Source organism: Nycticebus coucang, chromosome 17 (genome assembly GCF_027406575.1).
Source record: "Nycticebus coucang isolate mNycCou1 chromosome 17, mNycCou1.pri, whole genome shotgun sequence".
NCBI classification, from domain to species: Eukaryota; Metazoa; Chordata; class Mammalia; order Primates; family Lorisidae; genus Nycticebus; species Nycticebus coucang.
The window spans coordinates 63,467,654-63,495,330 of record NC_069796.1 but is presented as its reverse complement, the minus strand read 5'-3'; the positions used below and the strand labels follow the sequence as shown (position 1 = coordinate 63,495,330).

The 27,677-nt window shown below is 41.5% G+C and overlaps 1 protein-coding gene across 1 annotated transcript in view; it reads left to right on the top strand.

Moving 5' to 3' along the window:
- The first annotated feature begins 11,385 nt into the window (after positions 1-11,385).
- ATP10B (ATPase phospholipid transporting 10B (putative)) overlaps positions 11,386-27,677 on the top strand; it is a 443,089-nt gene continuing 426,797 nt past the window's right edge. Inside the window, exon 1 of the mRNA XM_053567374.1 lies at positions 11,386-11,428. The gene's annotated coding sequence lies outside the window, so the exon portion shown is untranslated. The remainder of the gene's footprint in view (positions 11,429-27,677) is intronic.

The window sequence follows — 27,677 nt, the reverse complement described above, 5'->3', positions numbered from 1 at the left end:
AGAAAAATCAAGATGGAACAGGGCATCAAATCATTCTATTTTCAAAAAGTCAGGTCTGGGCAACTGGTACCAAAAGCCTCAAACATGAACAGCTGCTTAAGATGAGCTTGTAGTTATGTATTAAAATATATTAATCTTAGAAATATAAACAAAAAATTAGGAAATGTGCTCCTTTATCCTTTGAAAGCCCAGTTCTTCATGCTGCCTTCCTCTACTTTCTTGCATCTGTTATTTTTCTGTAAGTAGCCAGAGTTCTGGGACAACTTAAATAGGCCATTTTGGCTAAAGAGAAAATCCAAAGGGGAAGTAATAGGGAAAGAAAATCTGCTATAGTCTGGATACAAAGCGAGGTGACTGCAGAGACCAGGCTTCTGGATAGGAGGGACTGAAGAAAGACAGCTTAATGTTATAGCTCATCTTTGATTTTTAGAGGAAGAAGAACACTTAGCTGAATACAGAGGAAGAATAAAGAATGGATGAAAGTAGCAGGTCTTTGAATAAGAACAGCTGCTCTTCCACTTAATAGAATCCTTTAATAAGGAAAAGGCACTTTACTTTGGAGGCCCAAGTTGCCTCACATAAAAAAATGAAGATATTATAGGATTGAATGGCAGATCTATTTTTAGATCTCTAAGTGTTCTCCATATTTCTTTCCAAAAGGAATGTATTAATTTGCATTCCCACCAGCAGTGCAAAAGTGTTCCCTTTTCTCCACATCCGCGCCAACATCTCTGGTCTTGGGATTTTGTGATATAGGCTAGTCTCACTGGAGTTAGATGATATCTCAAAGTAGTTTTGATTTGCATTTCTCTGATGATTAAAGATGATGAGCATTTTTTCATATGTCTGAAGGCCCTGCGCCTGTCTTCTCCAGAGAAGTTTCTCTTCAAGTCTTTTGCCCAGCCTGCGATGGGATCCCTTGTTCTTTTCTTGCTAATGCGTTTGAGTTCTCTGTGAATTCTGGTTATTAAACATTTGTCGGAGACATAACCTGCAAATATCTTCTTAGCAAAATAACTAAGAAAATGCTACAAAAGCTATGTTAACTAATGTGATGAAAATGTGTCAAACGATCTATGAACCAAGTGTATGGTGCCCCACGATCATACTAATGTACACAGCTATGGTTTAATAAAAATAAATAAATAAAAATAAATAAATAAATAATGAAGATATACCAAATGGAGTGCAACGTCCCTTTGGAGGCAGAATCTGATATTCAAGATGTTCAGAAAAACTGCTCAGGTGCCTATCAGTCCTAGCATTACAATTTCCTCTCACACTCACAAGCACCCTGTGCAGTCCCGGTGTGGGTGCTTAGCAGTGGATGAGGCAGAGGGTTCAGTTCCCAGGCCTTTGGATCCAAAAACATGGTGTCACTTTCTCACCATGGATTCCAATTGTATATTTTTGTTTATGAAGCATAAAACAGATTGTGAAAAATAAACCCTCCAAGCTATACTACAGAACCATTGAAAACACTGCATCTCAATCACAGGTAAGGTTTCCTAAAAAGATTTATCGCCAGAAAGACCACGGAAACCAACTATGATGATAGAGTATGTTTGAACATTCCAAACAGAGCCAAATTTCTAGTTGAGCAGGAGTCCAAAAGACTCTGAACTTTGGAAATGGTGGGAATAACTAAGCTTGGAAACACTTGCAGTTGGCAAAGTATTATCTCTGTCCTGGTTACTCATTCATTCATTCATTCAACAAATAATCTACTAAGTACCTATCATGTACCAGGCATCAGGAAGCTGTAATAAGACAAACCTGGTCCTTTCCCCAGTGAAGCTAAGGGCTTAGATACAGTGGTACTCAACCTTCCTAATGCCACAATGTATTTTCATTGTTAAAAAGGGGACACGACCCACAGGTTGAGAATCACTGGCTTAGAACATGTTATGAGAGTTCTGTGAGAGACAGCCTAAATCTGGATATCTGGAATCCCTCTCTCAATAATAGCTCTTGAAAATTAAAATCATTTGTCCTACCCCTCCAAATGATAGAAGGATGGTTGTTCTAGATATTTCTTATATGGGGTATTTCCCATCTCCTACCTCTGAACATGCCACAGTTTATCAGTTCCCTTTTAAGTGCTCCCATCAGAATTGAACCCCAGAGTGTCTAATATGAGGAGAGAGGAAGAGTATTCTCCTTTCTTCATTCTGAGCACATAGTTACATTAACATAGACTGTGGTCTTATTAGCTCTATTCATAATAAAATAATACAATGGTGATAGTGATGATGGTGATAAACAAAAATCTGAGCATGCCAGGGCTTTGAATGCCTGGAGTAAAGACATTCCATCTTCATCTTGATTTGAATTTCTCCAAAAGCAGAGTTAGGACTGGGCCTAGTTACAGGCCTAGATCACCTGGCTCTCTGTAGTACATTCCCTACATATTTTCCCTTCTGCTGAGAAACCCCTTCCATCTTCACCACAGCTCTCTCCTTGCCCAACTGCTCCAGGAACCTTTCCTCTGCTCCCGTGTCTCAGCTGACTGCCCTAATGTGTCTTTCCACAGTATGCCTTTTCTTGTCGCCACACTTGTCTTATTATGTTCAAATTGCCTGCTTATGTTTGAATTTGTGTGGCTGTGGATTATTCTAAATGATAATAGAGGATTAATAAATGAAGCAGTTAATGATGTTGCCTACTTTTCTCAGAAACAACTAAGTGCTGTCCCCTCTCCCCATAACTCTAATTTAGAAGAAAGCAGAGACCTGCCTTCAGCACAAACGTTTATTTATTCCTAATGAGTGTTCTCCCACTTGGCTTACTCTGGCTTTATCCAGTCCATGAGATATGACTTATTTTGGCTATCAGATCACAATAAAGAAAATACATGGATTTTAGGGGCCATTTAGTGGGTGTGAGGAGAGATCATTTGTTGACGATCAGGCTCCTCTCAGACTGTAGGCTCTGGTGGGTCCCCCCAAACCAGTTCTGGATGGAAAGCAGAAGGAACTGCTCAAACTGAAAGCTGTCTGGTTCTAAGGATGATTCTACTAGTAATGAAAGAAGAGATAGAGACCGTCTCACTCACCCCCTTAAATCTGACAGAAATATCCTCATGTGGTCAGTCCAGTAAAGCAGAAGTCAGGACCTGGAGAATTTAGCCAACAAATAAGGAAGAATGTGGGCATTGATGTTTAAGAGACCTTGAGTGAAGTCTGAGCCTGCTCCTTGTCAGCTGTCCAAGCTCACACTAGTTATTTACATTCTATGAATCTCATTCTCCTCCACTTTAAAATAGAGATGATGTCTCACTTGTTAGGATAACAGAGATAATGCATGTCAGGCACCTCACAGACTTCCAGCTGTTTGCCTTTCTCAAAACCATGCCTGGGACTTAAAACAGTTCAATTGTAGAAGATGCATGATCACAATAACAGAACAAAGAATATATCAGTTGAAGTGCAAACAAAAAAGCAATAGGTAACAAATAGCTTTTCTGGAAAAGTTCTTTTAAACCAGTGCTTCTCAATCTTGAGCATGAATCAGCCTCAGCTGCACAGATTGTTAAACTAGAGGTTGATCTACTCAGCCCCCAGAGTATCTGATACAGTAAGTATCGGGCGGAGCTCTATGGTTTGCATTTCTAACAAGCTTTCAGGTAATAAGGATGCTTTTGGTACTCAGATCATATAATTTGGGTATCTTGAGAGTCATTAAAACCAAATGCCAAGCACCTAAAACATTCCCAGACACGTAGCAAATGCTTGGAATGAATGACTATCATTTTGGTGTCCACTAAGAAGTATCCAAGAGATCAATGAGATGGGTTTTACTTTTCTGGAGGAAAAAAACCCAAACTATCTTAATGGTTTAACTAACTCCACGTCAAGTTCTTCAGAGCTCAGTATTGTCTATTTTCTCTTTACTCTCTAAAAGCACATTCCTCCATTCCTCTCTTTTGAATTAAAAATTGATTTTTTTTCTATTTAATCTCAGTTCTGAGAATGTTCTAATGTGTTATATTTTAAAGAGTAATCCTTCTTTTCCAAAATTTGGGGCACATAAAAGCCTGTAATTAACTACAATGAGTTTGGGGCAGAAATGAAAACAGAAGGTCTGCTCAGTGACTTACCTCAGGTGGATACAATTTTACTTGAAACGTAGGTCTTCTGCTATCAGGGAGGACACAGAGAAAAGCAAAGCTAGAACACAGACCTAAGAAACGAATTGGGGTTCTAAATTAAAAACTTCTTCATGAAGAAATATCCACTAGTGCTTATTCACCATTGGTGGAAATATAAATTAGCAAAGCTGCTATGCAAAACAGCCTGGAGATTCTTCAAAGAACTAAAAGCAGACCTACTATTCAATCCAGCAATCCTATCAGGGACAAGTATCAACCCAAAGGAAAAGAAATAATTTTATAAAAAAGACACCTACACCCACATGTTTATTGCAGCACAATTCATAGTTGTAAAGATAGGGAATCAACCTAATTGCCCATCAACTGATAAGTAGATAAAGAAAATGTGGTATGTGTGTATACTGTATCTACATATATTTATATACACGTATACACACATACATAAACATCATAAAATACTACCCAGCCATAAAAAAGGAGTGAAATAATGACTTTTGCAGCAACTTGGATGGAACTAGAGACCATTATCCTAAACAGGAATGAAAAAGCAAACACCACATGTTCTCATAAGTGGGAACTAAATGAGGGATGCATATGGTCACAAAGTGGTGTAGTGGACATTGGAAACTAAGAAGAGTGTGAATGGGAGTGGGGTGAGTGGTAAAAATCTACTTTTGAGGTACAACGTGCACTATTCTGGTGATGGGCCCAATGAAAGCTGTGACTTCAGAACTATACTTTTATTCTTATAAAAAAAACACTTTTACCTCCTAAATCTATTGAAACAAAAGAGAACTTCCTCACCCTGCAGCTGGTTAGGCATCAAATCAGAGGAGAGAAAGACCACAGCCTGGGGACCAGATTTAAGGACTGTTTCATCACCAGTTTCAACAAAGGAAAGGAATGAGAATCAAGTTTTACTCCAAATCTCAACTTTCTTTCTAACTGGTATGTCCATCCCTACCATTCAGACACTTCTGAGAATAATGGAGTAACTCCACCTTAAAAATGGAAAAGAATCTGCAGGATTCTCATTTATCTCAAATATTCTAAGAGCCTGATTCCTCCTTCTTAAGGAAACATGTCCTCTCACGTCTTTGCCAACAAATTATCAGGTTTAGAGGGGCTCTGGCATCTCTGAAAGCTGGGTTGACTCTGTGGCAGTGGATTCATTATTGATTTTGTTATCTAAATTACTAAAAACCTACTATGTGACATGCTTGTCCAGGGCCCAGGGGATACTGGAGCAAATTCACTTGGTTCCTACTTTCACAGATCTAGCCTGGGGGGGGTGGGGGGGGACATGCTGTGTTATGACACATGGAGTTTTAAGATGACAATGTCACATTCAGACTCTCCTCAAAATATTTTTAAATTGTTTATTAGTACATAGAAATTATCAAGTGTAGGTATTAAAATGCAGCTCCCAGGCTCCACCTTCGAGAGTTTAGTAGGTATGGAGTGAAGCCAGAACCCTAAATTTCCCACAATTTCCCAAATCAGCCTAATGTAGGTGGTCTTCACACCGCACTGTGGAGACATTGTTCAATTAAAGGGCATAGCTTCTTGCTGATGGATTTTGTTTATATGGTCTCCTAAGTTTAAGCAGACCAGATTTATTTAATAAAGGAATTACTCAAAATTAAATCTCTCTGCTTCAATCTCTTCCTCTGGTATTACAAAGGCCTTCAGGGAGCTATTTTAATTAAGTAGTTCACAGAGAGAACACCTGTTCAGGTGTGCCTTGGCTTTACTTGGAAAACAATGATTAAAAACCAAATCTCACTGCTCCTGGAAGGAGACATTCACCTATTTGTTTGAAGGCATAAACAATATTTGCAAAGTGGGGAAGGGCAGTGAGAGTATACGTTAGATTGCATGTAGATTCAAGCACCATCTGATAATACTGACTTGACACATGTAAGAAAGACAAATGGGCTTCATCTGGTGTGACCATTCTAGTCACTGAAGTTGGTTGTATGGAACTTTCCTTTCTTTTAAAAATAGATTGTATCATGTATATTCAAGGTTTACAATGTGATGTGATACAATACAGATAGAAAGTAAAATGCAGCTTTTCAATGAGCTTAATTCTGAAATTAGACTTCTAATGGGCAGAGAAGGCACGATATGGGACAAATGCTTGAGCCCCTGCTCCTCCAAGACAAGGGTACAAGTGAGTGAAAAAACCCAGACAAAACAGGGCCAGTTAGAATGATGCCAAGATAGATCATCACACTCCCAATCCACAGAAGTCCTTAGGAGACTTCCAAGCACTTAACCTCCTCCTAAGAAGACAAGACCAAGTCAGCCAGCATTGCTATTTTCTCTTCCTTCCCCACTGACAAAGTCCAATGCTCTGTTAATTGTCTTTTCATGTTCTAAGTCTTTTGCCTTCATCCCTTCACATGGAAAGGGGAGAGTGAAGATACAACTGGCATTGTTAGACTAGCTGGACAAGACATAAGCACAACCCATAACAAGAGAAGAGAAAAAAAACCTCACATCCCAAATAAAAAATAACTAAAAACCATGCCATGTCTTAAATGGATAGAAGTTCTTTGACTCTGGCTAGGAAGAAAAATAAAAATATCAGAAAGAGATAAAGTAGTAGGCTTCTGTCAAATGAGAATGCCCTGTGTGGCTTAAACTATATTATAAAAGTTGGAAAATTAGTGGTAGGTGTAGGATCTAAAAAGAGATCCTGAATTGCATTCAGACGACTTTTAGTCCACAACCTTTTATTAGTACAGCCATGTGTAAGGCTCCAGGACTGAGTTACCCATCAAGTCAAAACTTATCCACCCATTGTGCTCTGATGCCTTTCATTAGCATCACATCCACAAACATTTATGGAAAATAATACATGTAGAGTACAGGGTGAGCCAATATAGGAGGTCACAAAATTAAATCACAGGAGAACACCCATATAGGGAGACAAGATGCATGTGAACCATGTCCTTTCACCACATATGTGGAACCAATCAACTACCCACATCCTTATTGGCAACTCATATAGTAAGACAAGAATCAAAGAAGATTTCTTATAGAAATCAGAAGAAAATCTTGCAATGCATCGTAAGAGACAAAATAGTCATAATTTGATGAGGAGGAACCAGTAATGCATTGTAAGCACCAGATCCAAAGTCCCAGATTTTGAATTAGGTGAGTCTTTCCCTAAGAAAACAGTTACTAAAATAAATAAATAAATAAATAAATAAATAAATGTTCTGCAACAAATGCAAAATAAAAATAAGGTAGTATTTTCTACTGATAAAATTGGAAATATAAAATAGTTATGACTAAAGCTGGAAAATGATGCTTTAGGATTGTAGGATTGTATGTGACAGGCTTTAATTTTTCTTGAGGGTCAACTGGCAATGTATAACAATGGCCTTAAAATCTGTTACATCTGTTAGGACAAAAATGACACTTTTAAGAAATAAATGGATGTTGCTAAATATAAGGGACTTCAGCATGCAACTTCTATAAACCTTCAAAAACCTTTATGTCCAAGAGTAAAGGCTAGTTGAATTATGGTACATGCATATGATGTCAGTATAAAGGAGAAAATGTTTAATACCTTAGAAAACATTCATAACAACTGATGAAGTGCATGATCCAACTTCGGCTTTAAAAATATCTGCATTCAAAATCATCTAAACGTCTAGAAATGTCTTCACCAAAATAATCGAGCAATGATGGTTCTTTCTGAGTTGTAAAATTAAAGGCGATTTGTATTTTTTCTTTTTATTCACCTGTCATTTCCAAACTTTCCATATTGAACAGGTGTTACTTCAGCGAACAGACAGACCTGGAAAGTATCCATTTAACCGCGAAGGAGAGAAATTAGATAAATAAAAATCAGAGGTTTCCATTGCTCACAGTGTCAAATTCAGATTTGCTCGCCTGGCTTGGCCCCTGCCTGCTACCTCTGTCTCTCCTCTCACCATCTTCCTCTCAGCTCTAGCTGCATAGGGCTCCAGGTCTCTGGCCATTTGCTTCTACTACATGGCCTTAATATAGTAGAGTATATTATTTTTGCAATATGCATTCCCATCCTCCTCTCCATAAATATACATTCATGCCCACTTCCATGTGGCTTGACATGTCCCCAGTGGCAGGATTATATATCCCTGTCCTGTTGGTTTGGGGCTTTGATCAAAGGAATGACAGTGGACACAACAGAGGCCACATCCAAGTAGAAGCTTTAAGAGCCAACACAAATTTCCACAGAGCTCCGGATCTTCCTTTCTGCCAACCATTCTGTGTCCCACTTAGGAGCCATTTCTTCAGCTTGAGCCCCTGAATAAGAACCATAGCCACAGCCCAAATTGAGCTACAGTCACCCCTCAGCCTCCCTGTAATAAATTGTGGGGTGGAAACCATCGAGATCTGCAGATCGTTAATTGCTTCAGCAAGTCTGACTGCTATACCTAGGGCATTTCTTCATCTGGAATATTCTGGTGTCACTTCCCCACTCCTTTGCACAGTTACCTCCATCTCTATTCTAACCTCACTCTTTGACCAAATCAAATCTTCTTTCACAGCACTCTGCTTCTTAACACTTATGTCAGCCATAATTTCACAACTTTTATGTGACTGTTCAATCAAATCTTCTGTACTGTAAACTCCATGAGGGCTGAGTTAGTGACTATCTCTGTTCACCATGGTATCCCCAGCATATAGTACAATTCTTGGCACATAGTAAATCCTCAGTCAAAAATAGTTAAATCAATACATAAAGGGAAGTATGGATAAACTAATGGGGAAACTTGAACATGAGATTGAGAGGTACACTTCAAGGGAAACAAACTTATAGGAGAATTAGTGATCTTCAAGTGAGAAAACATAGGGGTTGTTTATAGTGACTATAGACATGTAGTAACAATGTCCAGGGTCTCCTGAATAATAATAACAGGTACTTTCAGTGCTAAAAGCACTTACACATATTAGTTCATATCATCCTGAGAGCAGCCCTGCAACGCAAGTACTATTTCTTGTCCTCCAGGGAGGGCTAGCACATTGTCCAGATCACATAGTCGAGAGCTGGTGGAACCAAAGAGTCAAATCCCAGCAGCCTGATACCAAGGTCTATGTTTGTATCCACTAGACTATGCTACCATTATTTTACCTGATAGAATACAAAGGCAGAGACCAGATTATGAGTATTGGGAACAGGTAAAACTCATAGGTGAGGCAAAGACATATTCATGTTTATCCTATCACCTAACATTCTCTGAGCTACTGATGGAGTGGGAAGGACAGCCTCAGGAGAACATTTCCCTTGGAGACAGGTGCATTTAAAAGTGGATTTTCCCACATCACTCTCATTATTTGACTCCCATTAATACCCTCTACCCAATTCACTAGAAAGACAATGTGAGTAACAAAAACACAACCATCAACACCCCAGTCCTCTTCACACCCCTTGCTGTGTCCAGCAAGACTCCCCACGTATCTTAGATGCTTAGTCAATGTGCTTTGAATCTAATGGATCCTGTGGTTCATGCCTTATGATTAAGTGATTGACATAAACAGTCATACGAGACCTAATTGCCTGTATAATAACTCCATTTAGGGAAGTAGGTAGGCCGTGAGAATCTCATTCTAAAACTAGACCTGACTCAAGAAGTTAGAAACCTAAACACAGATTGCCTCAGCCATGGAACAGGTTGAGAAATTGATTGTGAGGTCCATGCACCTGAGAGTCTTTTCTGGGGAGGGGCTAACATGCAGGAAATCAGTTTCAGGGCAGGTCACCTTGAGGGGCCTGCACCTCACCTGGAGGGAGCAGGTGGGGTCTGAAGAAAGGGTAAAACCGTGGCTCTGTGTCTGTGCTGGTGTCATAAGAACAGCACAATGATATCACTCTCAGTTTCTGCAGATGGACTATCTGTGAGGCTAAGACTCTCTCCTCTGACAAAGGTCAATTGTGAGTTAAAGGGAGGAGGAAGATGCGAGAGTCAGCTAGAAAATTCCTGGGGCAAGGGTAGAAGAGCAAATTGAAAACAATGGGGAATAGCTGGTCCCCAACTGGGTCTTACAGGCACCAGGAAACGCCAGGCTGGGAATATAGAATTTATTCAGTAGATACGTTCTCAGGCAGCATTTCTGCAAGTACAGGTACAAGACCATCTACACCAGAATCACCTAGGGGAATTTCTTTTTTAAATATAGATTGTAAATATAGATTCCTGGTCGGTGCTTGTGGAATCTGAGGGCTGCATGCAGAAATCTGCATTTTAATACCCCAGATAATTCCTACAAATCCTGAAATTTGGCAATCTCTGATCTGAAAGAAGATAATACTAACTTGCCAGTGTAGGGAAATAAAATCCCAAATCCTTAGATTTAGGACCTGAGCAATGATTATCCTTTCTCAAATATAATTTAACTCATCTTTAAGATTGCCTGGTGAGTAATTGCTTTTTAATAACAGACCTGGGATGTATTGCTAAACTTTTTGTTTGTTTTGTTTTTCTGATTTCCCCAACACTACATAGAGGAAAAACTGAAATTTCCTTTGCACCTGGTGGGCAGATCTCAACCTGTTGCTCAAGTTCTCCCTGCTGCATCTATCCAGAGAAAGCTGGCTCCTGGGGACAAGGTTGCGATACTGCCAGATTTCAGGTTATACAGCCAGAGCCTCCTTGGCCTGTATTGAAGTTCTTCTCTGGCAGCAGCTAGGGAGAGCCCCTGGCTCCTGATACCTGGCTTCGTTTTCTTACAGCTTTTCACTCAAGCAACAGAACGCGGATACTCTCCATTTTTCCACATCTGGGCCAAAATCCCAAGTCCTGGCTCTAACAATCCCAGATGATCCCCCAAAATAAATCATAGAGGCCAGGGCCGGGCTGATGGGGACCAATGCCAGCCACTCACCAGCTAACAGCAGCACACAGATAGCCTCTATGGGGCACCTGAGCTGGTTAGGCCAGTCCTGCCAGGAGCCAGGAAGGAAGCTAAGGAGGAGGGGGAGGGTGAAGATGCAGGGCTTGGAACGGAGCCTAGAAAGGATGAGGAGGGTGGGGCTACGCAGGTTTCTGCAGCAGGCTGACAGAGGAGGAAATCAGGGCAGAGGAATTATGTTTGGGCATGTGACACTGAAGGCTGGGCTTCTAGAAGGAGTTGGGGCTGCCTGCTCCAGCCAGGGATAAGAACAAGGCTCTGGCTATCATTCCCCTTTGATGGGGGGATGCCTGTGGTGGGCAGCAGCCCAGCTTTCCTTCCTGGTGGCCCCAGAAGAATAAAAATGCCCAAGAAGTGGGGACTCTGCCTGTCATAGCTGTGCAGTCTGCACCAAGAAGACAGGAGGTAAGTACCTTGCTGGATCCTAAGACAGGGACAGAGGGGTGCTGACTATTCTTCTCCGTTGTCCCCTTCACTTGCTGGTCTGGGGCAGGGATACTACTTCCAGGAGAGCTTCTAAGGCTGCCCTTGTACTCTGAGTCCTGGATCCAAAGCTGTGTCCACCTCCAGCTGCCAGCAGTCCCAGGCTCCCAGGGACCCTTCATCTTCTGTTGAATTGGGAAGCTCTTTGCCTGAGCATCAGGCCCAGCTGTGCAGTTGACAGAGTTACAAGAGCTGTTGCAGATGGTGATGGTGATCACTCTACGTGGTCTTATTACCTTCCACACACTGCAGAGCAGGCAGCCCTTGTAGGTAACTTCTGCCTTTCCTACTGCTTGGAAATTAGTCACCTGCGTGAAGAGCCTGAGAATTAGTCAGTACTTGTGCTATTTCAGGGCTTCTTTCCAAAAATTTACAAAACCATTATGCAGACTATGAAAGAAGTAAATGTGCTCTGGGAAAAGAGTGAGAGCTGGGATTTTTATGATGGTGCCTAATGAAAACAGCCATGGTAAGAGCTTATTAAAATCTTATAATTTCAAAGTATGCCTGGGAAGTGCATAACAAATTGTCACAAGCCTATGAGGCGGGTGTTGTTGTTATCTATGATTACTGAGGAGAAGGATGAGACTCGGGGAGATTAACTGAGCCAAACCAGTGTTAACTGATCGCTGAGCCTTCATGCTTTATTGTGCCAGATTTAACGGAGGGTCTTCCAGATTCAAAGTGTACAGAACTCGTGAGGAACAACTCAGGTTTATAAAGAATCTTTCTCCAGTAAGAACAGAAGTGAAAGTCTCCATCTCCAGCTGCTCTGCTCACAAACTAGCTCAGAGCTCCACTTCTGTGTCTCAGTTCTCTCTAGCCCTGTTGTGTGGATTTAGAGACTGTTAAGAGCACAGAGATCACGCAACTCAAGAGTGAAACAAATCCTTGAAAGCTCCAGAACCAGCCATGGAAAAGGGAAAGAAAAGTGTTTGAGAATGGAAAGCCAGACACTGGACCAGTTACATGGAGGCCGCTTGGAATTAAATTCAACCTCCTACATGTGGTTCACCAGACTCTTCATGACTCCAGATCTGGCCCTCTCTTCAACCTCATTTGATACCAGTTCCCCCTGCAACATTTGCTACTTCTGTCCTTTTCTGACCTGTGCACTTAGTCTTATCTCTGCCTGGAACACTTTTCCCTGGGCTTTTCCCAACACTGGCTGCCTCTTTTTAATCTACTTTCAATTCAAAGGCTGTCTCTTCACAGGACTTCCTAGACCACAGCATCTAAAATACTACACCCCAAGGACTCCCCTCACTATCTTGATTATTTTCATAATACTTAGCACAATCAAAATTCTGTCTTCTTGTTTATTTTTTCTCTCTCCAAGTAGCACATCAGTTCCATGAGGGTAGAGATGTTCTTTGTCTTCCACCTCCTGGACACTTACAGTATAGTGGAGTCCCTAATACAAGCAGCGGTTCCACTAACATTCATTGAGTGAATGAGTAATAAAAGGAAACAGGAGCTATCATGACAGGAGTTTACCTTCTCATTTAACACCTTCACTCAATCTGCCTCAGGAAGGTAAACATGTAAAGAGCGTCTAGGTTTTCAAGTGCTCAGGGGGCAACCAATTTTATTCCTGAGATAACATAAGGAAAAGGCTAAGTGGCATCAAAAGGATTTAGTTCTCTAAGAAAGCAAGGCCAGGTAAGACTGGCTCTGCTGGCCAGTCTTGATAAGCTACACCACCTGTCACTCACTCCAGCTTGTTCTCTAGAGGCTAGATGTGGTATTGATCTAGTATTGCCTAGGGTACTTGTCAAGCCAACACAATTTCAGAAAGCTGTGAATGCCCCCCTCTGCCCTGCTGTATCAACCCACCCACTGAAATTCCCACCAGGCTCTGCTCACATCTCTGTCGCTATTTGGGGTGCCGTTCATATCTAGGATGGGAAGAGAACCATATTCAAGATCAAGAGATACCAGGTGTTTCTATGGGCCTTACCACACTCTCCAAATATGGGCAAGTCCCTAAGTGTCTCCACTTCTCCTGTTTCTCTTCTGTAAAGTGAAATGATAACTGTGGCCCTTTATCGCACTTAAGGGTATGGTGAGATGCATGTGTAACATGAGCCCTTTGCAAAGTATTGAGTGTGACAGTGATGTAGAAACCCATGTAATGTCTCTTATTGAAAAACACCCAGCCCCACAGGCAATGGGAAGCAGAGAAAACACAGAAAATTACGTGTGTTTGGAAGAATTTCACTTGCAGAAAATTCACAATTCCAAAGAAATCTATTGGAGGAAGAGACTTCTACGTAGGATTCCTTTTATCAGGCAGCCACCTCAAGAACCAACTTACACACTTTAATTAACACCAAGCCTATTTGTTTTGCAGAGAAGAGCATTAGAATCCAGCCTAGTGATGCTTCCTCCTGGCAAACACACAGTGTTTGACAGTATTTCACATGCTGGTGGTTTTTATGGGCCCCATACTGCACTTATGTGTTCTTCATTGTAATGGGTATTAAGTGTTCCTCGCATCAGCCCTGGCCTCATCTCCATTTGATTTAAGAGACAGCTAATTTATATCTGATCCTCAGGTTGTTTCTGTGATCTCGTTTTTAAACCACTTCTATCAGGTTCTAATCCCTGGTGCTATTCTTGATTTTAGAAAATGCCTTTTTTGAAAGAAAATAAATTTTGCATCAGGAGATGAGCCAGAGTCCTGATGATTTTCTGGGGAGATAGTGGCCTGTAAGAAATGTACAAAGTACTGTGGAAACAGAATTACATTAAACATCTGGAGACCTGGGCTTTAATCCTGGCCATGCTTCTCAGGAAGCCTTTTCCAAGTCTTTGGGCCATGATGGGGATAGGAGAAACATTGGCAGTGAATTTCTACTGAGAATGTAGTAAATTCTAAGAGCTTTCCTTGGATAATCACTTGGATTATCCAAGAGATTATCCATGGCCTACTATCATGCCTACTATGTCTGTGTTTTGGAAACAGGAAATGTGAGGATTGGAGGTACACAGTGACCAGGCAGTAAGTGGTAGAACCAAGATTTGAGCACACATTGGTTGATTCAAGAGCACCTGCTCTTATCCAGCAGGTCCACAGCTATATCTTCAGGTGCACTACCCTGAAATCCTTCTTTACACCTGAGGTGATGTTACCAGACCTGTCCTCCTCACAGGAACCATCCAATGAGACAATGCCTATGAAAAATCCTTAGAAACTCTGCAGTTTCATTGTGTATTATTTACCCAGATTTAGAAAAAAAAAAAATTTTAAAGGCACCCCTTTCCTCCAATGGTACTTCTGAGGCCTTTAAAGAAAATGACAAATATTTTTGTAACGAAAACAAAATGGTGCCTCTCGCCAAAAGAGAACATGAGAATCAGGTCTAACCTAAAGCGTATGTTGTTTACAAGGCTGAAAACAAACTGTTTTAAATCCTTTAATTTAAGCTATTCTAGAAACTAATACCATAATAATGATAGCCAACGTTTATTAATTACTTCTTCACATCTGGTCCTGATAGGAATATCTCATCTCATGTGTAAGAAACAGTTAATCCGAGTGGCTGAAGAGGTGCATGCTTACAGCACCTGGCACCGTCAGTTGCTAGCTGTATGGCCTCAGGCAAGTTTCTTAACCCACTGTATGTTTTAGTTTCTCTGTCTGCAAGCAAGGATAATAATGAACCTATCTCCTGGGGTTCTTGTGAGAGTTATATAAATGAATACACATAAAGTGCCTGATATGTGATGAACTCTCAAATGTTTGCTGCTGCTGCAACCTTTCCCTCAATGCTTCTAGGAGTTAAGTCTTGTCCTCCCCAGCTTATAAGTGTAGGGACTGATGCATAGTCACATTGTGCAGCTAGAATCGGGATTGAATTTCCCACTGCCTTAATGCAGGGCATTTCTTCTTCAACATCATATTATAATAAATTCTCAAAAAAACACAAATTCCTCTGGGAATTCAGTTTGACAGGAGTTTGCTCTCCAAGATCCAACCTACTTTTTCTCTGGGGACCCACCTGTAGGTCCTTATTGATGTCCTGTCATCCTGTAAGCTGGCGAGTGAAGTGTCTTGTAGCAAATGACTTAAATTGTATCTCTGGGATTTACCCAGACCTGCCAGAAGTTTCTCCTCTATTGAGAATCCCCTCCCTGGGCAGGCAAGCACACTGGCCCAGAAGTGATAAGTTTGCTTATTAAAATCAATCAACGGAGCTACTGTTCCCCAAGACAGAATTCTGGACCTGGCCATTTGAGGGAGGTGCCCCTTTTAGCTCTGTGATAACATTGTCCTATGCTAGCTTAAATCTGCTGATAGAAAATCTCCTGAGATCACCAATGATGGGACAAGTGAAAACAAGAAATTGTTTCATGATCTATGCTGGCTAGTCAATGACGGTTGTCGATCCTTGTGCTCTTTACCTATGATGGCCAGTTGGATATTGATGTTATTTTAGTGCCTCACTCTGCCCCTGGGTGGGCACTAACTGGATTCTGCCACAATTCCACCATGCAACAAGTGCACCATGACCCCGAGAAAGCAGTCATCCTTGTGCCGTCTGCACCAAACATGCACCATTCTCAAATGCTTTTCTAGTAATAATACTAATTAATAATTAATAATAACTTCTCTTTATTGACTGATTGATACATGTGAGTTTACTTAATTAGTTCATGTAATCCTAACTCAACAACAAACTACAGCAGGTTCTAATATTACACTCTAATATTATCTGAGAGAAAAGGAAGCAGAAGTTCAGGAAACCCACATGGATGGCCAGGGTAGCCAGCCGAAGGTGGCAACACTGGGACATAATCCTGTGTGACGAAGCATGTGCCCTTCATGTCTGTGCTCAACTGCTCTAATTGCCTCTTGCCTGAATCAGCCTCACAGAGATGCCTTGATAACACATTATAGATTTGACTTGGAAAAACCTGCCTTGTGCTGGGCCACCTTCCCCACAGGAGATGTAGACAAATCTGCTTCTCCTGTTCTCTTGACTCTTCCAACCCTGGCCTAGCTAGTGAGACTCTTAGTATTTTCCTTTGCCTCATTTTGTCTAGAAATGGTTAAACTCCTTAACCACTCAGCTTGGCTTTCACAGATAACCCTTTAATCATAGGAATTACACAATAGGTTAACATAAGGAGAGAGCTTGTATCTCTCCCAGGAACCCTCAGACTCATCCTTACCCTTTGGTACAATAATCCAGTTGCATTTTTCCGATTTATCTTTCCTGCCTTTTACTGTTTTCAGCCTGTTTCAATAGCAAGATGGGTTTTATCACAGATCATAAAGCTATTTTCAATGCTGTGAGATAATTTGAATAATTGGAATCTGACCTTGAAAACTAGCTTGTGAATTCTGTCATGTACAAGCATAAACACAGGTGGTCTACATTGTGATCATAGGTCAAGAAAGTACTATCCCTCTTACGTGGTATTTATGCAACTGGGCTATTATCAGTAAAGTGAGTAGAGAGAGAGTGGGAAAGTCTGGTGAAAGCTTAGAGATCATCCCTTTTAATGACTTTGTGATCATGGACAAATAACTTATTTTTCACAGTAGCATACACCATGTCCATTTTGTTCAGCTTTGTGCATATTAACCAGTAACACTTTTACAGAATCTGGTCACTGTGCTCACCCTCTATGTACACTTTTTCCCTTAAACTCCAACCTCATGAAGTAAATACTGCAATCATAATTTTGCAGATAAAAAAGGTAAGGTTTACAAGGTTAAGAGCTTGAGTTTAAGACTAATTCTTTAGATGTCAGTATCCATTCCCTGGACAATTGCCATGGCCTGGGTGATGATTTGAGGTTAACTTTTCCTTTCCTGCCAGGAGATCATACACAAGTCTTTCCATGTGCACAGTCTCCTTCTGAAGCTCATGCTAAGGACATCTTACCAAAGCCCGTCACATTGTCCTGCTTCTCCTCATTGCCAACCTTGCAATCAATGACAGGAGTGGCTCTAGCCCAAGGCCATAGCCGTGCTCATTATCCCTTCCACTCTGTCTGCTCTCCCTGTCACGGAAAGACACTTCGTCAATAAGGGTAAATCTTTTTTCTTCCCTAATAACTAGAAGATCCTCCAAACAAATACTTGTGCTTACCTCTAAAAATAAAAACCATCTATTTCCTCTTCCTCTGTATGACAGAAAAGTCAGCAGATACTGTTGCAATTCCAGAGCACTCAGGGGAAAGGAGGGGCTGTCTCCTTCACCCTGAGAGAAAGGGCCACAGAGACAAGGGGCTTGGAGGTGACCCATAAGGATGTGAGCTGGCCTTCTCCATCTTGCTTGTCACTGTCCCCCACCAGCCAGAGCAGTTCCAAATACACAAGAGAGGCTTAAAGGTATATTTACTGAATCAGGTTATCAGTTTCTAAGAAAAGTGTGTGTCTACTAAAGACTTGATTTTTAGCTTTTTTTTTTTTTAACTTTTGGTTTGGCTTACTTAAGAGTAAAAGAAAAAATAAGGGAGAGGGTTTAGTGCTGGTCATAGGAATTCTTACCTTTGTAGACACATTTTCTTCTATCAACATCTCAGAAGAGTGTATCTCCGCCTGAGTAGGCTGGGTAGTCACAGGTGAAAGTTCAGTTGTGCAGTGACCATCCAAGGGTCCCTGGAGCCCCACTTTTTGCCCATATCCTTCTTCTTTATTTACTCCCTTTTCAGGGAAGATTTCCATTTATCAGTATAAGGACTATAAGATTTCCATTTATCGAGTATTAACAGTGGGCTAAATGTCTCCATATACTACTACATATGATCTTTACAAGATCCTCACCTCAACATTTTGCAGATGAAAAAAACTGATGCCTGGAAAATTAAAAATAACTTGCTACAGGACACATGATAAGTTGGTGACAAGCCCAGACCTCAAGGCCAGATCTGCTCCCAAGCCTAAGCTCTTCTCACTGGGCTGCACAGTGAGAAGGCAACCTCTTCTTGCCTTCAGCAGAGGTCTGTTATGAAACTTCCCTTGTGACACAGAGCCTGGTTCTTCTCTAACTCTTCTCAAGCCAGACACCACACCCATCCACACAAAAAGGTGTTGTTTGCTAGACGGGAAGTCCTTTAATGTCACCTACTATGAAACACCTGTGGTTGACATCTCTGTCTCTGTTAGGTGACAGGAACCCTCATAAGAGGCCTAGGCCTTTATTGGATTGGCAGCTCATTAGAAGAAGTGAGGGACTGCTGTGGGGTCTGAACATGATTCTAGCACTTAGAAAAGTCTGACCGTGAGTATAAGTCATGAGGCCTGAAGAGGAAAGCCATTTTTCTTGTCCAGCAAGTGAAGGTAAATGTCATTTGGGCTTTCAGTAAGGGGAAGGGAGTGTGTCCAACTTTTTTTTTTGTTTGTTGTTTTTTTTGAGACAGAGTCTTATTCTGTGACCTTGGGCAGAGTGCTGTGGCATCATAGCCTACAGCAACCTCAAACTCTTGGGCTCAAGCAGTTCTCCTGCCTTAGCCTCCTGAGCAGCTGGGACTACAAGGACCTGCCACAACACCCGGCTAAGTGTGTTCAACATTCATTGTGCAGCCTTCATTAATACTTTCCAGACATCATCATTTCGATGGAACTTACATTTGTTTAAAAAGGGAACCACTTTATGTGGGAAATTAGCATTCTTATCACCAAAGAAACTATAAAGTAAATAAAAAGAACACTGAACAATGTGTATAAAGTCCAGCCAAACATCGCTGACAGTTCTGGGCCTGAGATAGGTTCTTGCTTTGTTTAAAAGGGGAGGAAACTGTGAACTGGCACCATTTAGTGGACAAAGAGTTTCAGATTGGGAAGATGGACAAGTTCTGGAGATGGATGGTGGTGATGGTTGTACGATGATCTGAATGTGTTTAATGCCATTGGACTGTACACTTAAAATAGCTAAATGGGTAAATTTTATGTCTACTTTACTACAATTGGAAAAAAAAGAATGAGGCAGCTCTTATGTACAATTACGGAACAATCTTCAAGATATGTGGTAAGTGGGGGGAAAACTCGAAGTGTCAAACAGAATACTGCCCTTTGCAGCTTTTTTACATTCATATACATCTATGGTTGTACATGTCAGATTCCTCTGGAAGGATGACACAGTTTGATTCTGACGGGCAGAAGGGGCTCTGGTGGTTTAGAACAGAAAGAGAGGAAGGGAAGTTTTCTTGTTCAATGTTTATCATTCAGTTTGTGTTCTGTGGATATGTATTACTCATTCTAATTGATTAATAATACATTTTTAAAACCTTAAAAAAATAGGGAAAATTACCACCAAGGTAAAACTTGTCTCCTTAAAACCATGGTTCTTGACCTGGGCTGCACCCCACACTCCAGATGTTCAAAGTGACGTCCCCACCAGCAGCACTGGCATGACGTGGAAACTTGTGACAAATGCAAACTCTCAAACACCACCACCACCACCCATCAGATCCTTGGAATCAGAATGTGAATTTGACCAAGATTTCCAAGTAGTTTGCAGGATACTAAAGTCTGAGAAGCAGCAGAGAACTAATTAAATCAGCATCTTTGAGATGGGACTTGAGCCTGGGAGCAAACCACTGATTTATATAATTGGGAACATTGAAGCTGAATTTTGTTTCTATGTGATTCAATTATATTCAAAGTAAGTTTCACGTGCTTCTTTAAAAATCACTGCATGCTTCACACTCAAAATGACTATCTCAGATCTCAGGAATGCTGAAAACATAGAACTTGAAATACTGAGATTTGCCTAATTTTCATGGGAGAGAAGCTCTTATTTACTAGCTTTGAGAACATTTCCTTCTTATGTAAAATAGATCTCACAATTCTACACAAATGCATGCACTTATTAAGGTCCCTTTTATCTGGCAATGGAGCCAAAAGTAGGAGTATGGCAAAATTGAACTTTGGGACTAGAAATACATGGATTTGAATGCTTCTGTGAGCCTCACGACAAGTGGATTACTACCAACCCTGTATAGCTGTGATATTTAAATGAGACACTTTAGGTGATAATAGCTATGATATTTGTGTCTTCCTTTCCTTCTCCTGCCACCTACAGGTGTCTTGAGCTTCTCTGACTGTCACTGTCCCTTCACATTTGCTTATTCTACCCTGAGCTTTCCTATACAAAGAACATTTCTCACATTGCAGTTGAATCCAAGGAACTTGCATTCCAACTCCCCTGTCTCTTGACAAAGGGGAAAACTCTGCTGTCTCTTACCAAATTATCTGACACTTTTCTAAAATACAACTGAAACCTCATTACATGGATGAACAGCTTTCCATCAACTAATTCCTAGCTCTGATATTAATAGAATTGTTGCCGAGGCATTGCAGTTGGCCTCGGAGGCAGTCAGGAAGGCATCCTTGTCAGAGACCTGAGAAGGCTGCAAGGGTAAACAGAGCTAGTGGAAGCTACTGGGATCTCTGCATGGGTAGATGATGCCATGGAGAGAATTCCCTGGTTCTCTTCCACTGAGATGACAGAAATCAGTCCGGGGAGAGGGCTTGGGTGTCTAATCAGAGAATAGATAACCTCCTTCAACAGCGAGCAGAACCATCCTTTCAAAATGCAAATCTGAACTTGTTTAAACCCCTGTTATAAAGTCTAAGAACATCTCACTGCTTTGAGAATGAGTATCAACATTCTTCAGAGGGTCTACAAAGACTGACTTCTAGCTGTTACTTCCAGTCATCTCCCGAAATCTCATTTGTTTGACTATGAGATTGTCCCCCTCACCAGATTGAGTACTTGCTTTGTGTAACTCCTAGTTCCAAGGCCAAGTCTGATTTTGTTCAGTATCATAGCCCTAGGGCCTAGTACATGGCAGATGCCATATAAATATTCATGGAATTGATTAACAGGTGCAAAGATATCATATGAGGTTTCCTGTCTAATCTTCCACTCGCTGCTTTGCCCTGTTTCTTCCAGTAATGCTGAAATGCTGCTAGTTGCTGTCCTGGTATGAGGTGGTTTTCTACCTCTAAGCTTTTGCTTTCATTGTGCCCCCTACCTAACCCTGTCATCTGACCTCCCCACTTTGCCTGAGAAGTCTTACTCTGAGCAAGACTATCTCCCCCAGTGCACTCCCCTTGTCTGGCTGACTTGGTAGGCTGTTATAACCATCCTCAAGCCCCAACCTAGCCTCCTATTTTATCTAACTGTGTTCCATGTTTGTGTCTGCCTCTCCTTATGAAAAAAGAAACGAGAAAACGTAGAGTGTGTGTGGCATGGAAGATGATGATTGAGTAGGATGTGCGTGTGTGTGTAACTGTGCCACTGACATTTCATAGTGAAAGTATCAGGAACGGGTCCATCTCACCTCAGAGCTTCCACACTTGTTGTCCCCTCTACCCAGATGCTCTTTCTGCCTCTGTTCCTAATCATTTTAGTCTACCCTTCAGAGCTTGAATTGACTCTACCACTGCAGTACAGAAGCCTTTCCTGCCACTGCAGACTCAGTCAAACCCCCCATTTCTCTGCTTCTGGCTCTGATGTTTCCTTATGTGTTTGGTTACCATTTCTAATTCTGACCTGTGTGCTCATTTGGTTTAAGTTTGCCTTCCACTTTATGACCAGAAGCTTCATGGGGACTGACTATCATTGCTTTCCTCTAGCACCTAACATAGTGCCAAGCATGCCAGGCTGGAGGTGCTCATTGAAAATGAATATTTGATCATCTGCAGCCCTGAGTATGAAAACAGAGGGCAGCAGCTTCCCTTGCAGTGGTCCCAGGAGGGCCCCTCAATTGGCTGTGCACAGACTCCACCCACTTTTTCAGCATCTCTGGGGCTTGCCAGGAAGCACTCTGGCTGCAGGTCCCCACCCTGTCCCACCATATTCCCCTCCCCATTTAGATCAGGGCACAGCTCCCCGAGAGCTGGTTCTCTGGAGCCCTTAGCCAGGTGCTACTGACAACTCTGCTGAGGCAGCAAAGGGGCATGACAGCAAAACTGGAAGGGAAGGCAGGTGGCAGAGGGCCAGCAAAGCCGTGTCTTGTATATAGGTCTGATATCCCCAGACATTCTTCCCGGAAAAATAAGTCTCACCAGATGCTGGGGGCTGCAGGTGAGAGCTGCTGTCTTCCTCCTCCACCTAGGATGCCCCATTCAAAGCAGACAAATGACATGATTTGATGTGAGGTTTGTAATGACCTTCTAGGTGTTCCAATTCCTCACTCCCACTCCAGCTCCATCACTTATCCCTGAATGTTTTCCTGTCACTGACTTTAACAGGACATTGACATTCCTGACACTGCCAAACCATCCCAAAACTTTTGTTCCATCTGCCCCACCCTGGCAAGCTGGGAACTGGTATTTGTCCCCAGCCAGTTCCCAGTTAGATGCGTGTAAACATCCAGGCAGCCCAGGGAAAGCCGTAGAAGGCATGGGTGTGAGCGTGTCTGTCCCTGATGCATAGAAGTCCACTGGACATGGGTTGGGCAGTGGTCTGGTTATGCTACAGAGATTGGGCACAAAGAGAAGAGGCCTCTGGGGTCGGGAGCCTGGCCCCACACCCAGCTCTGTCTGATGTGTGCCTGCTCCCTGCTTCTGGAGCCTCATTTTGACACCCTGAAAACAAATAAGCACGAGTAGATTAGCAGCCTCCACATGGTGCTCTCCAGACCTGTAAGGTTTGGAAGAGATGGTTTAGAGCTGCCATTGTGGGCAAAGGAGCAGAACGCTGAGACCACCATCCAGCCACACACTTATCCCTATATCTGGAAACGTGTGCACACGCAATCAGACATACCACATCCACTCCTGTTCTTTCTTCTCAGGGAAGCTCCGTCTGTTTTATAAGGGACGTATGGCACAGTGGACAGTAAGAAAATAGGGATCAATGGAGCAGGATGGGAAAGGCGCCCTGAGCTTCAGTTCCTCCACAGCTGTCTGTTAGAAAGTCAGAAGAGTGCCATAGTTAAAAAGATGGGCTCCGGAGCCCAGCTGCCTGCTTTTGAATCTGGCTTCTACCACTTACTCACTGTGTGTTCTCAGGAAAGTTTCATAACCTCTCTGTGTTTTTGTTTCTTCATCTCTAAAATGGATGTAAAGGACTACTGACCTTGGAGTTACGGGAAATAAGAGTTAAAAACGTGAAATGCTTAGAACAATGCTAAACACAGTAAGTATTCACAAGCGTTGGCAGCTATGCTTAGCATTATTAAATCAGGGCTTATCATTTGGGAGATCATGGATCCCTCTGTGAATCTATTAAGGCTATGAACCCTTTCCCTGGAAAGCTGTATACTATCTTTTCCATTCAATTCAGAGAGCATTTGGCCCAATGTCTTCAGTGGAAAACAGGCCCAACACAGGAAAGGAATTTCCCCAAAATCATGTAATGAAGTAGCAGTAAAACGAGGGCTAGAGTTCAAGCTTCCCAATTTCCAGCCTGTAGTTTTTTTAGAACATACACTCCAAATATGCACATGGTCAAATTGTCCCATAGACTTGGATTCTGTAGCTGTTTTTCACTTAATCACTGTAAGACTTTGGACAAAGTTTCCTTTTTTTTTTTTATTTTATTTTTTTTTTGTAGAGACAGAGTCTCACTGTATCGCCCTCGGGTAGAGTGCCGTGGCGTCACACAGCTCACAGCAACCTCTAACTCTTGGGCTTACACAATTCTCTTGCCTCAGCCTCCCGAGCAGCTGGGACTACAGGCGCCCGCCACAGCACCCGGCTATTTTTTTGTTGCAGTTTGGCCGGGGCTGGGTTTGAACCTGCCACCCTCGGCATATGGGGCCGGCGCACTACTCACTGAGCACACAGACAAAGTTTCTTAATACCTCTTAGCCTTAGTTTCCTTATCTGTAGAGAGTAGGGATATATTATAACTTACGGGCTGCTACAAAGTTTCCACCTCAGTGGGACCAGAGTACAGGAGCTGCCCCAACTCAAGCCCCTGCTTCTAATGTAACAGATGGCCTGTTCTGGGAAGTAAAGACCACTGTCTACACGGATGGCAGGCTAAAGGCATGTGAAAGGTTTATATCCAAAACTTGTGATGGTACTAGAAAACGAGTTGGTGACTTTGGGGATAGCCCTGGTCCAAAGTGTGGGGAGAATAAGTGCTTCGTTCTGTCTTTTTTTATTTCCCCTCCCCCAATGGTTCAACCTTCTAGCAACCTTTTCTCTCAATCTTCAAATGTTATTTTGTCATATTTTGAAATTTTTTAAGGGCATCATTTAATGTGATTTAAAGAAGGTTGGGTTACTCACATGAGGAGGATGTTACTTGTGAGGCTGTCACACAAACCCAGGACTCCTTATTCTGAACTGAGGACACTTTCTATACTAAAGCAGACACTGTGGTCCTTCCAGAATCTTACAACTAAGCCCCGAAATTAGCCTGCAGCTTGTGTTTGGACAACAGCTTCACCTTAAACCTCTTCCTTGCTCCTAGGTCTGAACTATGAAAGGAATTTTTCTCACTATCCATTAAAAGGGAGCACTGAACAAGTTCCCAGTCTTTGATTCAAATTGGAGAAAGTCTACCTCCTCCATCCTGTATTGGTAAAGTTCTTTGCCTGAACAGCAACATAATTAGTACCTGGGCTTATGATCTACATATGTCTTTGCATTTTTCAACTATCATCAGCCCACCATGGGTTCTGTATCCATGGATTAACCAAGAGTGGATTAAAAATATTAAAAAAATAAGTAAAACTAGGAATGCAATAATAAATACTAATACAAATAAAAAACAATGTAGCATAACAAATATTTATATAACATTTGCATTTTATTAGGTATTATAAGAGATGATTTAAGGTATGCATAACAAATATTTATATAACATTTGCATTTTATTAGGTATTATAAAAGATGATTTAAGGTATGCAGGAGGGTGTGCATAGGTTATATGCAAATACTGCACCATGTTATTAACATATAAGTACTTGCGAATCCCCCGATGTTGATATCTATAGGAAGGGGGAAGGGCCTGGATCTAATACCCCACAAACACCAATGGATAATTACAGTTGGTTCATGTTTATAAGTGCATAGCTCTTCAGTTAGATATATAAAGTTTCTTGAGAATAGGATGATACTTTATAACCTCTTTGACGTTGATTCTAAAATAGCTCTGAACACAAAAGAAAGTTTAGTTTAACAAATATTTGTATACCTGACCAGGTGAAACATAAAAGCCTGCTTCATTTTTTTTTCAATAAATTAACGCATACATACATAAACTACACATATACACTGTGCATGAATGTTGAAGTGGCAAATAATTTGCACTTTTTGGAGAAGTATTTTACTGATTCAACCTAACTATCAAACAATGAACAATTTGGCAATTAAGTCCTGATAAATGATTGCTAATTATATTTTGTGACATACAACAAAGTCAATCCATTTTCATAATGGAAAAAACACAATATTTCTCTCAAATTACTACAAATCTCTCAAACAAGGTATACATTTATTCAAGCATCTTTCAAAGGGACCTAGTTTCAGGAATTGCAATTTGCTAAGAAACTGGACTGGGTATTTCTGTGGCAAATAGTTCCATTTACATTACACCCAGGCCCAGTAACACCACATGCCCTGAAATACTCATCACTATCTGTGTGAAGCTCCCGACCCTGTAAAAGGTACAAGAGCATAAAGAATAATAAAGGAGACAGAGCATTCAGTTTCTTTAAATTCTTTCGGCTTTTTTTGCCAGCACTTTCTTGCTTAGAGACCTTGACTAGAGGGAAATTAAAGAAACACATACTACAACCAAATTAGGATGGGAGATTTGGGCCGAGTAGATGGAGGTGAAGGGGAGAATGGATGGATGGGGATCATGAGCTCAGGAAGGCCAGCTTGCCAGCACAGACACAAGGTATGCGATGTCTTTACTTCACCAAAGCTGCTTTTATGAGGCTTCAGTCCCACAGCAGATGCTTCTTGGGCCAACCTGGTCTCCATGATCCGACACAATTCTGAGGAAGGGAAGGAAATAAAGGGAATCAGAATGGAATCCCTTCAGTGTCCCATTTTTTCCCTCAAATCTTAGCCCCCAGGATTTTAGAAGCACAACAGCCCTAGAAATTAGTCTTAGTTTTACAGGATGGTTCAGAGTCTTAGCAAAGGCTGCAAAAACATAGACTCTCTCCTAATTCCCATCCCAGTGCTTATTCCACAGAAGAATAAGAAAGAGTCTTATCTGTTTGGCTGCCAAGAGCCCATTAGGAAGGGTTCTTGTTGCCTTGTTTAACAGAGATAAATGTCTCCATCAAATTGAGGATGTTGTCACAATCTGCAGAACTGCTACAGTATGCGGGACATCAGGACCCTACCCTGTAAATGAGTCACGGGCCATCTTGTCCTCTTGCCTGCCCCAATGAGCCAGTGGCCTCAATGCCATTCTGCCTCACCTGTGCTACTAACCTTTTAAATATCCACACACCTTTGAATATGTAAACCCCACTCTTTGGGGCTGCAGAGAACACAGGGAAAAGTTGAATGCCATGTAGACAAACCCCCAATCCCCACCTCCCCAAGAAATTCCATCTGGAGTTCTTGGGCTCTTAAGTGGCAGAAAAAGCACAATTATTTAATATCTTTCTAGAATCTTAAAAATTAAAAATGATCATTTTCATCCCATAGTATTTTATTCTTCCTTGGGGAACTTATTTTTTATTATAGTAGAACCTCTGTACATTGACCACCCAGGGGGCAATAACAAGGTCATCAACATACAGAGGTGGTCAACATAAGGAACTAGGCCTACTATGCTGACGCATACATGTTTAATCTATGAAAATTAGGTCAACTTCAAAGAGGTGGTCAATATAGGGAGGTGGTCAACTATGTAGCTTCTACTATATTTTATTTCAGTCCTTTAATTGCCCTTTGTTCAGTCCTCCTTGTGACAACATGAGTTCACAGCTACACAGAAGACATAGGCTGTAGCCTGTAGCCTACAGCCCCTCCTCACATGTCCCCTCATCACCCATGGATGTGATCTCTCTCCCTAGTGGAGTGCAAGTTTCTGGGCAGTAACTACTTTTTGTTTGTTTTCTTGTGTCTTTACACGTAGTAAAGTGTTTGCTTAAATATTTGTCAACTGGAACATACTTAATTATGACATTAACCAAAATAGTTTACCGCTTACTATTTGGAGTTTTTGTTGACTTTTTTTTATTGTTAAATCATAGCTGTGTACGTTTGTGCAATCAAGGGGTG